At 37.5% G+C, this 14,584-nt stretch overlaps 1 protein-coding gene across 3 annotated transcripts in view; it reads left to right on the top strand.

The window, feature by feature from the left end:
- Positions 1 to 14,584, top strand: part of Mipp2 (Multiple inositol polyphosphate phosphatase 2) — a 104,662-nt gene that overhangs the window by 38,932 nt on the left and 51,146 nt on the right. The gene's annotated exons all lie outside the window — the stretch shown is intronic.

The raw sequence follows: 14,584 nt of genomic DNA on the forward strand, positions 1-14,584 counted from the left end.
CCTTTAGACAAGTACAAGGTTTGATTAAAGTGTACAAGGTTCTCTGTGAACCAATGCAAGTGGAGAAAAAGACAGAAGCAAAATTACATATATCTAATTTCTGAATGTTTGTAGAATATTCTGCAATTAAAACTACTAAAAGTGCAGTTTGCATTCTCAAAATTTTCAAGATACTGCATGTTGCGATTGAGATAAGGTAAAAGTTTGCTGTTATTTTCTGTGGCTTGATTAGTCTGTATACGTCATTACTCTTATTTCTGTTCTGGATCTCAAAAGACGTTATTATTCTCCATTCATGCTACCTAGAACAATGATCACTGGTAATATTGTAGTTGTTGCATTGCCCAGTTCTAAAATGTTTCATGCTTATTTCTGAGCCCTTTGCATTACAATAATTATAAGCAGAGTTGTTTTCAGCGTGTCAGTACTTTACTAAGTCATACAGTATAGACATTTAACTGTTTGCACAAGTATCATAACTATTCTCTGTAGTGCATGTTTTTGCATTGTAACTGTATATTCGTAAGTTCAAAATAACCCAACAAAGCATGTTTCATGCTGGCAAATAAATCCTCCAGTTTTGAACTTGTCAAGATAATGCTAGTAATGTAATGCAAGTACTAAGAAAGTAATACATTGAAATAAAGGTAATGCATTACCACGCACACTACTTGTGTATGTTACTCCCCAAACTCTGATTATGAGCAGCATCCAGAAATTTTGCAGTACAACAATGATTCACCCAAACTGCAAATCAAATGTAAGCACTTTTGTAATCTTTTCAGTTGAACAACTGACACACTTTATACAGACTTAATATGATTCCAACCATATTCAGCTGCAGTCTATGAAATTGTTTTATGTTCAGATTTGCACTGGAGCAAGTCTGCTTTGCACTGCGAATTAAAATTTCCCTTGGAGTCTTCTTGAGCCTGTTCAAAGCAACGGATTGCAGTGAAAGTTGGTAGAGATGCTATATGGAGACAATGTGAAGATAATGCTGACAAAAAGAAAAGTTCAAATTTTCATCACCAGGTTGCATTGAGGCACTCCAGTAACAACAACCAGTAATTTGAGTTTATGTCAGTATAGCAGTGTTCAGTATGTGAATGAAGCTCTGGAAGCATAAGACAGCATTCAATGCTCTCATGAAGGATTTCCAGGCTGGTTGTTGACTGCGTACCAGATTTCAATAGCACATTTCAACCTGGTGGTGAAAATTTGAACTATTTTTTTTCATTAGCATTCACTTTCCCATGGTCTCCATATAGCCTCTGTACCAAGTTTCACCGCAATCCAATGTTTCAAACGGGCTCCGGTATGATTATGTAGTAACATCGCAGTTATTTTATTTATGTGTGAATAGAATTGTTTTTCACATGTAGAGTCATTCCTTGCATATTTGAAGTTCCCTTACATTTATAATACACATTTAAAATTGCAAGTGTATATGGTGTGATTTTGAAGCAGCAAATACCTTAAATCTATATGAACATTACAGGTTATTTGAATTTCAAATAACGGCTTGTGAAGTGAGACTTCAACATGAACTATCACATATGTAAATTTTCAAGATCTGTGGTGTGGTTTTTGCTTTCTGCTGTGCAACTCTAGGAGGATTGTGAGAAGTGGAAATGTGACACTTTTTTGGCACAGTTCTTTAAGACTTGTTAAATCTGAAAGCATTGTGAATGCCAAAGGAAGAAGTATGTCCACAAACACTGTGTTGACATGCTGTAAAGCTTGGAGTTTCTTAATTTTTCCCTATTATTTGCTTATTTTGTAAATAATTTGGTCACTTTATCAGTGTTGTACAAATGTTTCCACCCATTCGGTTCTGCTAAGAACATGTGTGTGTGTATGTGTAAAAATGGTGTTTGAAACTCCGAATACTGTACACTAAATTTATATCAACACTTATTTGAACCTCAACATGGACTATCACGTAGGGTAATAATCAAGTATTGTGCAGGCACTTTCTACTGTGCAGCATTATGAATAATTATTAAAAAGAAATGGGAAAATAAACACTTCCTTACATTGTTTTTCATTTTTCTCTTTTAGTACCTCAAATGTGTGTGTAATTTTCAATCATGTTTTGAAATTAACAATAAACTTAAACTATACATTAAAAAGAAACAACCGATTCCTTTGAAGCAACAAATGGATTCCAGTAAACAATTAATCCTGAGAGTACTTAAAACATTTACATTGTTGACAAAACTTCCAGTTATATGTTATAGCCTGAAAACATTGGGAAGTACCAATGGTCAGTAATGGAAATAATTAGCAATATATAGGATTTTCCAATAAGAACGATATGGTTTTACAATGAAATAAAATAAAAACGATTTCAGATACAACCAAACTTTTTATATTATTTTGAAGCATAGTTTATTACATTATGTTTTGAATAACACATCATTTAAGTGTCCACCTCGACTTCATGCACATGAGTGAATTCGATAACTTGAGCCTAATGTCACAAATACAGTGTTCGATGTTGAATCTTAATGCATCAAGGATTCGTGGTCTGTTTGCATAGACTATAGATTTCAAATAACCCCACCAAAAACAAACCAAAGGAATTAAATCACAACTTCTTGGAGGCCAACTAACAGTTGCATTTCTTAAAATTATCCTTTCACCAAAGTGTTCTTGCAATACGTTGATAGTGGCATTAGCAGTGTCATATGTGGCACTGTGTTGTTGGAACCACATGTCCTCAAGTCAATTTCATCAAAATTTGGCCACAAAATATCTGTTAATATCAATCGGTACCAGTCACTGTAACTTCATCTCCTACCTCATTTTGGAAAAAAGAAATGGTCGGATGATGCCACCATGCCATAAACCACACCAAACAGTGTGGCCTTTTGCGGATGCAAGGGCTTCTCGTGAATCTTTTGTGGATTGCTTTCACACCAAAAACGACAATTTTGTTTGTTAACATATCCACTTAACCAGAAATGAGTTTCATCTGAGAAGATAATTTTTTGCCCAAAATTATGATCTGTTTCAAGTTCAATAGAACGTCTATGAACGTCCATTTTCATAAATTTTTTGGATAATAACCAAACCTTCTTGAGGCATGTATTTAGCCATGATGAATTCTCACAGTATACTAAACACAAGTGACAGCTAGTGATAGTTATAACATTTGAAGCATAGTTGCCAGTTCATTTCAAAACCATATCATTCTTATTGGAAAACCCTTTATATCATATATAAAAATTTGAATCCAGCAGTGCAATTGTTTTCTGTGTTACCTGTTTAGTGGAGTATTTTGTTGATTAACAGATTTCTTTAAATATTGACCAATCTCACTGCAATCATAGCTCTTGAGAAAAATGGTAGGCCTTGGTGGCATAGTGGTATATTTATTGGACTTTTATTTTTATGATTAATAAGTAGAATCTATAGCTGATTCAGAAAAGATTGCAAATGAGAGAGCAAAGTTAGAAAGTTTAGATGCTCAAGGGGTTCCATTGCTCAGTGGTTTGGATCCCACTTAAAATTGCAGGTCTAGCCCTGATTAGCCTATTTGAGCTTTGAGGAAAATGCTAATTGAAATGTTCAGGGAACAATTTTGTTGTAATTATATTTTTTACGAGGTCGCCACTGTGGCTCAGTCGGTAACACGTCTGACTACCATGCTAAAGGTCCCGGGTCCGATCCCCGGCCGGTTCAAATCCGGGAACTTTTCTAACGATGGAAGCGGCCCCGGCACCCACCCAGCGTCGAATAACATGGGTACCTGGGGGAAACCCTGGGGGGTAAAGGTGCTCACGACCGGATCAAGAAAGTGTGGGGCGTTACCCCTTATACGCCTTCATGGCGTGGTGCTATGCACAGGGTAGCACTTTACCTTTTACCTTTTTTTACGAGGTAACTACTGTGGAAACATGGACAATTAGAAATAATTTAGATGACCAAAAAAATGAGGAAATCAGATATTAAAACTTTTTTCTTCCATAATTAAAGCATTCATCACTTACCGTGCTTATCCCATCCTTGTATCAGTTCCTCGAAACTTGCAGCATAGAAGTGTGATGTGATGAGACTTGTTCCACTTAGTCCATTGTGTGTCGCTGAGTCAGTTTTCTGCGTAAGCACCTTGAGTAAGGTTTTCAGAAATTAAAGAATTGTACTGTAGGCTAAATTATCATGACACTTTTTTTTTTGCAGTTGCTGAACTGTCAATTTTTGCCTCCTGTTAGCTCAAATTGTCACCACAGACAACACATTTGCTTCCATCATAGTCTCAACAGGACAACCATGCCCTTCATTTGCAACTTTTGATCGTCCTTGAGAAAATTCATCAACTCGTTGTCTCCCGTTTTTCATGACAAACACTTCCCACCATAAACGTTCCTTATGAATATCTTTTTGCCCACAAAAATCTTACTTTGTGTTGCTATTCACTGTACTGGAAAACTGATACTATTTTCAAAAATGAACTATGCATGCCCAGAAAATATCTAGGACTAATTACCTAACCCAGTGGTTCCCAAAGTGTGCACCGCAGCACCTTTGCTGGCTTACAGGGGCATTGCAAAATGTTCCAATATTTTCAGTGAAATGATATGATTGTTCCAAATGTGTGCTTATTTAGTACTTTTTACACACAAAATGTTTCTGAATTTGAAATATGTTTATTTTTAACTTCAGGCAACCAACCTAATATTACTAACTGAGCGTTGCAAGTATTAGATAGGCCTACATTCTGACTTTGGCACCACGGAAATGTCTTGAAACACTAAGGGTGCCATGAAACGAAAAAGTTTGGGAACCCCTGACCTAACCTATTAAGAAGCTGGATTGTACTGCCATCTACTGGCACATTTAGAAACTACTAACTGAAATTATCAGCATGGAAAATGACTGTCAGGTTAAATTATGTATTCCATATATATAATTTCATTTGAATTACGATAATTTGCATGAATTATTATAAAGGACTGGTAATTACAAATAACAGTGTTTTGCAAAAGTCCTTCCCACATTTAAGTTCATTATAACTTTGTAACGAACAGATATATTTCAGTGAAATAAAGTTTGTACTTCACAACAGTCTTTAAAGTTTTACCTGGCAACACTGCATGTCTGTCGTCATCTTTGCCACACCTCCAAATGGGTGCCATTCACATCGATGCTTTCCTGCAATCTTGTCCTGAATCCGAAATGCCTGTGGTGACTGCAGATATCTTTGCTGTGATGTCATCCAGATCTCTTGGTTTATCTGCGTACAGTTCCGTCTTGACATATCCTCACAGCCAAAAGTCACATGGAGTCAGGTCTGGCGATGTTGCAGGCCATGATGCGGGTCTTCTACGGAAAACCACCTGCCTCTCGGATCGACGCCATCGTGGAATCACCTGATCGCTTGGATTCACATGACCCTCTCAACGTGCAGTGTTGCCAGGTAAAACTTTAAAGACTGCTATGCAGCACAAACTTTCTTTCACTGAAATATATCTGTTCGTAACGAAGTTACAGTGAATTTAAATGTGGGAAGGACTTTTGAAAAACCCCGTAATACTGGAACAGATCACATGGAGGGGATATCTTGTTTGCCCTGCCATGGAAAAAATCCTGTGGACACCCCTGACCCAAAGCACATTACGACCCATTAACTGACTTCCATTGTATAAAAAAAAATACAAAGAGATTCACGCCAACATAGGAGGAGGTACCAAAAACAAACTGAATTAAAATGTTGCGTGGATTACCGATTAGTTACAGCTTGTGCCGCTAGGTGTCATTAGTATGGGATATCTTGCATCAATCAGCAAGTTGGCATTATTCTGTGCTGAGCGGTTCGTTCGTAGTGTTGCTTTGTTTGTGGTGTTGCTGCAAAAGTCTGGCGATTTTTGAGTGATTGTTGAGATGGCGGACCACAAGGAGCAAAGTACCTGTGTTAAATTTTGTTTCTTGTTGGGAAAAACGGCTGCTGAGACCGTTGTTATGCTTCGCCAAGCTTTTAATGAAGCTGCTTTGGGAAAGACACAAGTCTACGAGTGGTTTTGCCGGTTCAAAGATGGCGACATGTCAACTGAAGACTTGCCAAGGCCTGGCCGTCCTTTGACAGGCAGAAATGAAGAAAACATTGGAAAAGTTCGAGATGCCATTAATGAAGTTTGTCAAAAGACCATCGAGCAAATTTCTGAAGAAGTGGAGTTGTCCTGAAGTACCTGTCAGCTCATTTTAACTGACAATTTGAAGATGAGACGGGTGCCTGTTAATGTGGTTACCTCACCATGACAACACCCCAGCCCACGCAGCCATGTCCGTGCGACAGTTCTTGGCAAGGAACAACATGGTGCTTGTGCTCCATCCACCGTACTCACCCATTTTAGCACCCTGTGACTTTTTTTTGTTCCCGCGGATGAAGAGGAATGTGACGTCAATGAGGTCAAAGACATTACGGACAAAACCTTGAAGAGTATTGCGCCAGAGGAGTTTCGAAACTGTATTCAACAGTGGTAAAAACGTTGGGACAATTGCATTAAAGCACATGGGCAATACTTTGAAGGTGACTAGAGTAGACATGCTTACCTGAATGTACCTACAACATGTACATGTATGGTCAAAATAAAACAAGGTGACAAAATTCCATTTTTGGGGGGGGGGTACCTCCTCGTACAAAGAGTAATGATTGAATTTATTTTCCACATGGCAATAATAAAAAATCTCTCTTAATAACTAGAAAGTAACCTCATGGATTTACAGCTGTCAACTTCCCCATGAATGGAAAATATTAATAGTAAGAGTGTACAAACAAAATCCATAGAGGGAGGGCCCAGTAGAATGTAACCTTTAGAAGGTGTGATCCACAAAATATTGAACATTGATCTGCTTAGGCTTCCCAGGATTTGAAATGGTGACTGTGTCATTATATTGCTGCTTATTTATGCTTCTATCATCTTAAAATTTTGTATGCATTTTAATGCTTCTGCTTTTTTGTTTTTCATGCGCACTGGCATTGTTAATTCTATCTTCCATGAAAGTTGTGTTCAAAATACCATGTGTGTGTGTGTGTGTGTGTATGTATGTGTGTGTGTTACAAGTACTAGTGCCAACGTTGGTATTGTGTACTTGTATTTTTGTTATTTAGTAGCCTATTGTTCCACTTTTTGCTAAGTGTGATGATGAGGATGAGTGATGGTATGATGAATTTGATGAAAAACACAAAGAACACTATGCCCATGCCATGAACCCAAGTACTTCAGTGGCAAGATCGAAAGTTGATCACATAACGATCTCGGGCATTGAACCTGCACCAACATTTCATATTGCTTGTAAATACTTATTAATCAGACCCTTTTGTCATTCTACATCATTTTGTAAATAGGTGAACTACTCTTGGAATATAATTGGATAAAATGTACTTTTATCCTTCTGGTTCGAATTCTGGGAAGGGAAACTTGGAATTTTGGGGTGGCTTAACTTTCTACTTCACATAGTTTTGGTGGTAAGTGAAAGCAATGGAAAACTAAGTTATCTATAGAAAAGTAATAAATTCTTGACTATGATTAAATAACCCTAAACTTTGATTCATAAAATAATTGACCAAATTATCAATTTATGAAATGTCATTTCTGTTGATTTTTTTTTAAGAATTAATAAGTATTAAATTTATTTAAATTGCAATATGAGGGCTATTTGGAAATCAACCTCCGAAACAAAAATAAGAACAACCCATATTTATTGCACAAAAGTTGTACACACACCTGAACTATTTGTCAACATATGACAATTCGGGCATTTGTCATAGCATTGCACCATCTTCTGCATACCCTTGTTGAAGAATATTGCCGCCAGGAAACTCAGCCACTCCCGAATTCCTCTGCAAGGAATTTCGGTACCCACCTTGTTATTTCGGTACCAAAACTTGTGATAACCTAGCTTCACAGTCACAATCTCTTAGAGAGTGGGTCGCCCAATTTCAGGAAATTCCATCACAACAGACAGTCTTTCTTGCCCCCTTCATCATGAACATCAGTTTGTCTCTTTCGAATTTTCCGGCACCATTCCCTCCCACAACCTTCTCTCCATACATGGTACTCACTCTGCAATGGGTTTCGGCTGTGCTATGACCTTCTGCCTGCAAAAAGCGAATTACACCACGAACCTCACATTTGGTGGGAGCTTCTATTGTACCAGCCATCGTTCTTCGTTCACTGCACACCAAGCAGTGAACACAGTGACCAGCCAGTTGGCTCCACTAAGCCATGTGCTTCTCCCAACCAACCAGCCTACATATTTGAACACACGTTGCGTAATGCTTTTTAAAAGAGCTTCAAAGCTTTGTGCATGTCAAATACCTCACTAACACACAGTTCTGATTTCAAGTACTAAATGGAAATGTTGAGAGAGAGAGTAGTGAGCGAGTGTGTGTGGGTGTGAGAGACAGAGATATGTAAATGCTCGAAGTGGAAAATACTAGCTGGAGTATGCTTATATTGTTCAACATGGAAACAATGAAGCAGGTGGTGAATGCATACTCATATTATCCTAGCTGGCAGGATGCTTTATGCAATTTCCTTCACAGTGGTCCCCAATGCTTCCCACCCTCCATTCCCGAACCCCAGCACAAGATCTGCATCCCTTTTTATGCTGCATAGACAGTATACACATTACCGTCAAATTGGCAATACTTATTTCTGCACATTTCTGATCTTGGCACTTTGAGAAGGTGGTGTGATTTATGTTTCATAGTTGTCAATAATAGAATAGAGCCATGCTAATTGAGTAATAAAATATAGCACTGTAATATCAATTCAGGTAAATATTTATTATTATTTCTGCATATTTCATGTATTTATCCACAACTGTTAACACAGATAGTATGTATGTCTGTCCATTTGGGTAGAGGAACTTCTTTTCATCATCAAATATTTAAAATTAATATTACACTCTTAATATAATTTCACAATGCTTTGATTGATAGCACCACATTAAGTAGTTTAATCATGATATTATCAGTGGCGAAGCATCCTATGAGGCCAGGAGGCTGGGCCTACCCACATCATCATTACTCTTTTAAAGGTGCCTTTCCTTATTTTGTCAAAACATTCGTAATGCAATGCAAAAGTTTTTAATTTTCATTTATGATAATTACAAAAACTTTCTAACCCTGTCTAGTATACAAATTTTTCCACGGAGTGAGGCACATCTGCTGGGGTCTCTTCTCTCCACATTCTGTCGTATGGTCGTACATGTGGGGAGCCTAATTTTGCGACTGTATGCTTTTAACGTGCTAATGAGGCAGGCCTCATAGTGTTAGCCACTAGAACGAATAGAAAGAATATCAGCAACACTGCATTTCCGTCAGGGTTGGAAATTTGTAGAACACCAGCATTTTATATAAACATTAGCCTGTTTTTGTGCAGAAATATTTGTATTTCATTGTACATTCTCCATATTTCGTACGAAACTTAGGTTTTTCTCCCTTTCATCGACAAGAGTAAGCGAAATTGAAAATTACAGAGTACTGTAGTTCTGACTTCGTTTTCTGGTCGGAGTGCTGATGTCTTGTCGATTCACCCAACACCGTAGTGTAAACAGAAAGTCTAATAACACTTATATTTGTAAAGTAAGTCTTCATACCAAATTATGTAAATTAAAATGCTAGTTACACCCTATATTGACAAAGTAGTTTTACTTTCACTGGATATAGAATAATTTATTTTTATCGTAAACGGGGATTCCCTGGCTTATTCGCTGTCTGTGAAAACTTGCCCTGCCAAGAACAAGGCAGCATGGTTCGTGATCATGAGGTTCGTGGTGGTAGAGCTTTGTTTGGGATTCGTGTGGTTTGCAGGGATCAGATTTATGCAACAAAGTGCCTGATTGGACTGAAATGCAAGAACAATTGAGTTCTTAATTGACTGAAGATGTAATCATCGGTAAGGTAAGACCCACTTTTGTTCTTTCATGTTTCCTTCTTATAACAATCATTTCTAAAATGTTTTCAACTCTTATTTCCTTTGCAACTAGAAGTGGCAAGTGACAGCAAAACATGAAAAATTAAAAAGTTGTTGAAACGTTATTTAATGTGTTAACACTGTCATCGAATAGATATTGCAAGCATACATTTTTTTTCTTATGCAGCCAACGCAAGTGAAGGGGTAGGCTGTTTCATTTACCCTGAAGAGATAACAAGAGGAGAGGGCTTTGAGAGTACAGTCAACAGCAAAAATAATGGTAGGCAAATAGTCCACCACTATTTTCATTACTTTTTTTATTCTACATCCTGTGTTGTTTTAAGGAATGAAACTATGTTGGTTCGAAGCAGGCATTGTTCTCTGCTTATTTACGTCATTATTTCAATTCATTGTCATCACATTGTGTACTAGAGACCTAATGAAAATGGTGGTGGACAATTCATCTACTGTTTCTTTTGCCGTTGGGTGTATAATGCAAGGGAAGTCTTTTTCGGGTTTAGGACAAAGAGTATTACAGGGTTATTCAAGTGGGCCATGTCCGGTGGAACAGGCCAGTGTTGTCACATTGGATTGGCAGAAAAGAGCTAAATCGCACCTAAAAATTGGGATTCTATTTCTCTCAAGCAACTACATTTATTATAACCTATTTATATGTTATATAGTAACCTGTCGTGTTGCCATCATAGTAGGGTCCAAAACATGGACGTCCGCAGGTTTTTTTCCAGGGAGGGGCAAGGAAGGTATTTTTTCCAGGGGGGCAAACAAGGCACATTTTCTCCAAAAATATTGTTGTTCCCTAAAAAAACATTGCTTAAATTTGAATTTATGATGTTCATGCAATAATTAACACATATTATTGTGGCTAAAATGAAATTATATGTGTGAAATACATAATTTTTGGTTGACTATCATTTTCCAGGGGGGGGCACGCACTACCCTCTCTTGCCCCCCCTTCCGGATGCCCATGGTCCAAAACAAGGATGTTATGTTATTATCACGTAAAGGTGACCACTCACACGAGTGTCCAGCTATGGGTGCCAATTCCCAATGCATGTCATAAGCCCCATAAAGTTTTAAATTAAGACAGTGTTATAACAGTTATATACTAATATTACGCAAACTGACAAATAGTGTTTTTTACTGCCTGGTACATAATGCAATATATTGTTTCACCACTGCATTCATTATTCTGATAAAATGGACTTTACTTACTGTACCAAAACAGTTTCTCATGGTGGACTTCGACATGGCTGAAAATAGGGCTACATTTACCGTATGAGTGGCAGAGTGTGCACACGTTCCTTTTGGGCATTGTTGATTTGTTCATGATTGCACACCATTAAATCTGCCACTCACATCATAACCTTGACTCATGAATTTTGTCATGTCAAGACCAAGTTTGTGACATTGTTCAAGAAGAGCTGTTTTTCAGCTGACATATCACTACCCAGTGTGATACACAGGTGTGCCCATCCTCCCCCCCCCCCAAAGCCAATGGTGCATCCCCCTCAAAATCATGTCATGCATTCCCCCAAAATCATATCATGTGTCCATCCCAAATCATATAATTCACCCCCTCAAACTATATCGTAATCCCTACAAAGTATTTAATTATGACAGCATGACTACCAAAAGTAACATTTTTCTTAGCTTTTTGTTCCAAATAATGCACCTGCTTTAAATTAAGCAGTATACCAACTGAGCATTATATTTTAAGAAGTGATGTTATTAATGAATATCGAGAATATTGCTTAAGTAGTGTAATGCAGCTATAGTATAAAACTTCACATTCACCTCAGTAAAGTGCTAAACACACGTTCTTGTAACATATCATTGCGAGCTAAGCGAGCAAGAATTTTTTTTTATCCATTTCTTTGCAGGCTTTCAAGAATATTAATTTAATGATGTGTCAATACTTTCTTAGGATCCCCAGATATATAATATTTTCCAGCTTCTCTTTTCACACGTTCAGGGTTGAAAATGTGTGGATACCATATCGCCAAATACAGTCTCCAAAATGTAATGTTCGAACTCTCTCTCCACTACAGAAATCCCTTGACAATCTAAGATTTAACACTTTATCTAGAGCTTCATATCTCCATTTATATTTAATACTCAATTCTACCACCAAAATTTCCATGCCATAATCTAAGCAGGCCCGTAGCCAGGAATTCTTTGTAGGGGGGGGAGGGGGGCGAAGGCAATCCTAGAGGGGGCAAATTTTTAATATGTTGTGTCGCATTGGCAGGTTACACAGAGGCACTTGCCCCCCTCCCCCAAAAGCTATAAGTAACAGAAAAGAGATGATATCTTGAAACTGCAATGAATAAAAAAAACTTCGAGCAACATCAAATAGCAATATTTCGATAATGACCTTTCCAGGTTGCCAAAGAATATAAAGTTTAACATAAATAGGCTAGTAGGGACTGTATCTACTTGATATTTACAGGTTGATAGTATTAATTGATGACTAATATGTACCAACAGCTTTGGGCCTCTCTGCAGAACTGATTGGAGTCCTTTATAAATCATGCTTCATAATGATTCCATCTAGTTTCCAGTATGCAAGATTTTTACACACAAAGAAATCTAACGAGAATCCAACAACACCATTGTGTTGTGTTATACAAGAAAAATCGAATGAATTAAATAATATTGGTTACATATTATCTGGACTTCGATGAATTGCGTAAAAATTTGTAATACTTTTTTTGTACTTGCTAAAACATTAAAACATGGGTCCTTTAGTCCACCATGGACTCTATTTCCTTCAAAAGGGAGACTCTTGCATCACTACAGACAATGTTTGCCTACTGTTACGTTAACCATTTTGCAAAATATTTTGTGAATTGTATTATATTATAGTTGAAATACATATTTTGACACCTGACAAACAAATAGGAATCCCTTAATTGATCAATGACTTCTTGGATTACAGTGTCATCATTAATATTTGATATTATGTTTCATAGAAAGAAATTGTTTTAATAGGGCGCAAATAATTTTATGGTGCACCATAGATCGTTTGGCTTCCAGGACCGACTCCCACCGCCCCATAGCTATGGCTCTGAACTTGGACTATAAGAATAGCAGACACTGTGAGCGAAGCGACCAAGAAAATTTTATGAAATGTATTTTTATTTGTATAAAATTTGAAATCGATGGAGGGGGGCAATTGCCCCTCTGTGCCCCTTGCAAGTACCCTTGTCTGTCTGGAAGAAAAATGCAAGGAACACATAAAAACTAATTCCATCATGAGTATCCAATTGTCCTGCTATTCTTAGATTCTCCTAGTCTTGTTTTTTTTTTTATTTCATTGTTTGCTTCCCCTAGAATGGACTTCCGGCCAAGGTCGGGGGGGGGGGAATATGGCCCCTGCCCCTCTGTGGTTGCGGCACTGCCTGTGAGTGTGTCTTCATCAATTTCACGTTATCATTCGTTGTTGCAATTAGCTAGAAGTGGCAGAAAAGCAATGCTAAGTAACAAAATTGAAATATCCACTCCCTCCCTCTACCATATGATTCACTATTACCAAAACGAAGACTGGGGAAACAAAAAATTGTGCAGTTCAAACTTCATAGCAACACATCCAAGAAAAACGTCCGAACACATTCAGCACCTTTAATACAAGACTATTCAAAATGTCACAACTGTTCTAGATACTGAAAATTGTGAAATCATTTCCCGAAGTTTGAATCTGGAACGGAATTTTTCCCCCCAATCCTAACGACATTACATTATACGGAATCCCATACACCCTAATAAATCACAAAGTCAATAAGTGTCTTTATTATGTTGCTGGAGTAACACATGATATAATTGTAAACATTAGTGAGAATTTCTGGTAGGAATGTGTTCTGTTTTTTCACAGGGGGGCAAAGGAGGCTCTCGGGGGAGGGGGGAGTTGCCCCCCTCTAGCTACGGGCCTGAATCTAAGACGTAGCATTATATACTGTGCCCCCAACGTTTAATTCAGAATTCCCTCCAGAACTTACGTGTCAATTAAGGCATAATATGCAAGAGTTGGATATTTCTCCTTCCCCCCCTTCGATAATGCCCTTAAACACTTTCTTTTCTTTATCTAATTGATTAAATATGGTGCATTTAAGGTGTAAAATTTTTACATATATTTTGGAAAAATATATTAATGTTGAATTTTAAATTATTTGAAGGGGAAAAATCCCCCCCCCCAAAAAAATCTCGATTGGCGCAGCCTGTGCCGATATATAAGAACTTTTAGTGGATATTATTTTCAGAATCCACAAAACCATACACACAGAGAGAATTGTTCTGGATCTGCTACATCATGTGTCTCATCGGGAAGTATTATGAATCAACCATAGTATTTTCAAAATTTGGCAAGGGGGGGGGGGTCTGGACTCCCTGGACCCACCCCTGGATACGCTCGTGCTCACAATATTGGAATATTGAAAAGCCATACACTTATGTCAAGTCGAGTTTTATTATTTGTTTCTACTACTCGATCATACAATTTTATTTATTATGACTGACAGTACAGGTTTATCTGGGACTGCCCATTCAATTTTTAACAGTATTAAATTTGTCCAAGCTGATTCATCAGAATGTCTAAGTTTTTGACAACCTGAACAATATTTTAAAAGTTAAAATGGATG

The sequence above is a fragment of the Lepisma saccharinum genome, chromosome 14, assembly GCF_977018435.1.
Source record: "Lepisma saccharinum chromosome 14, izLepSacc3.1, whole genome shotgun sequence".
NCBI classification, from domain to species: Eukaryota; Metazoa; Arthropoda; class Insecta; order Zygentoma; family Lepismatidae; genus Lepisma; species Lepisma saccharinum.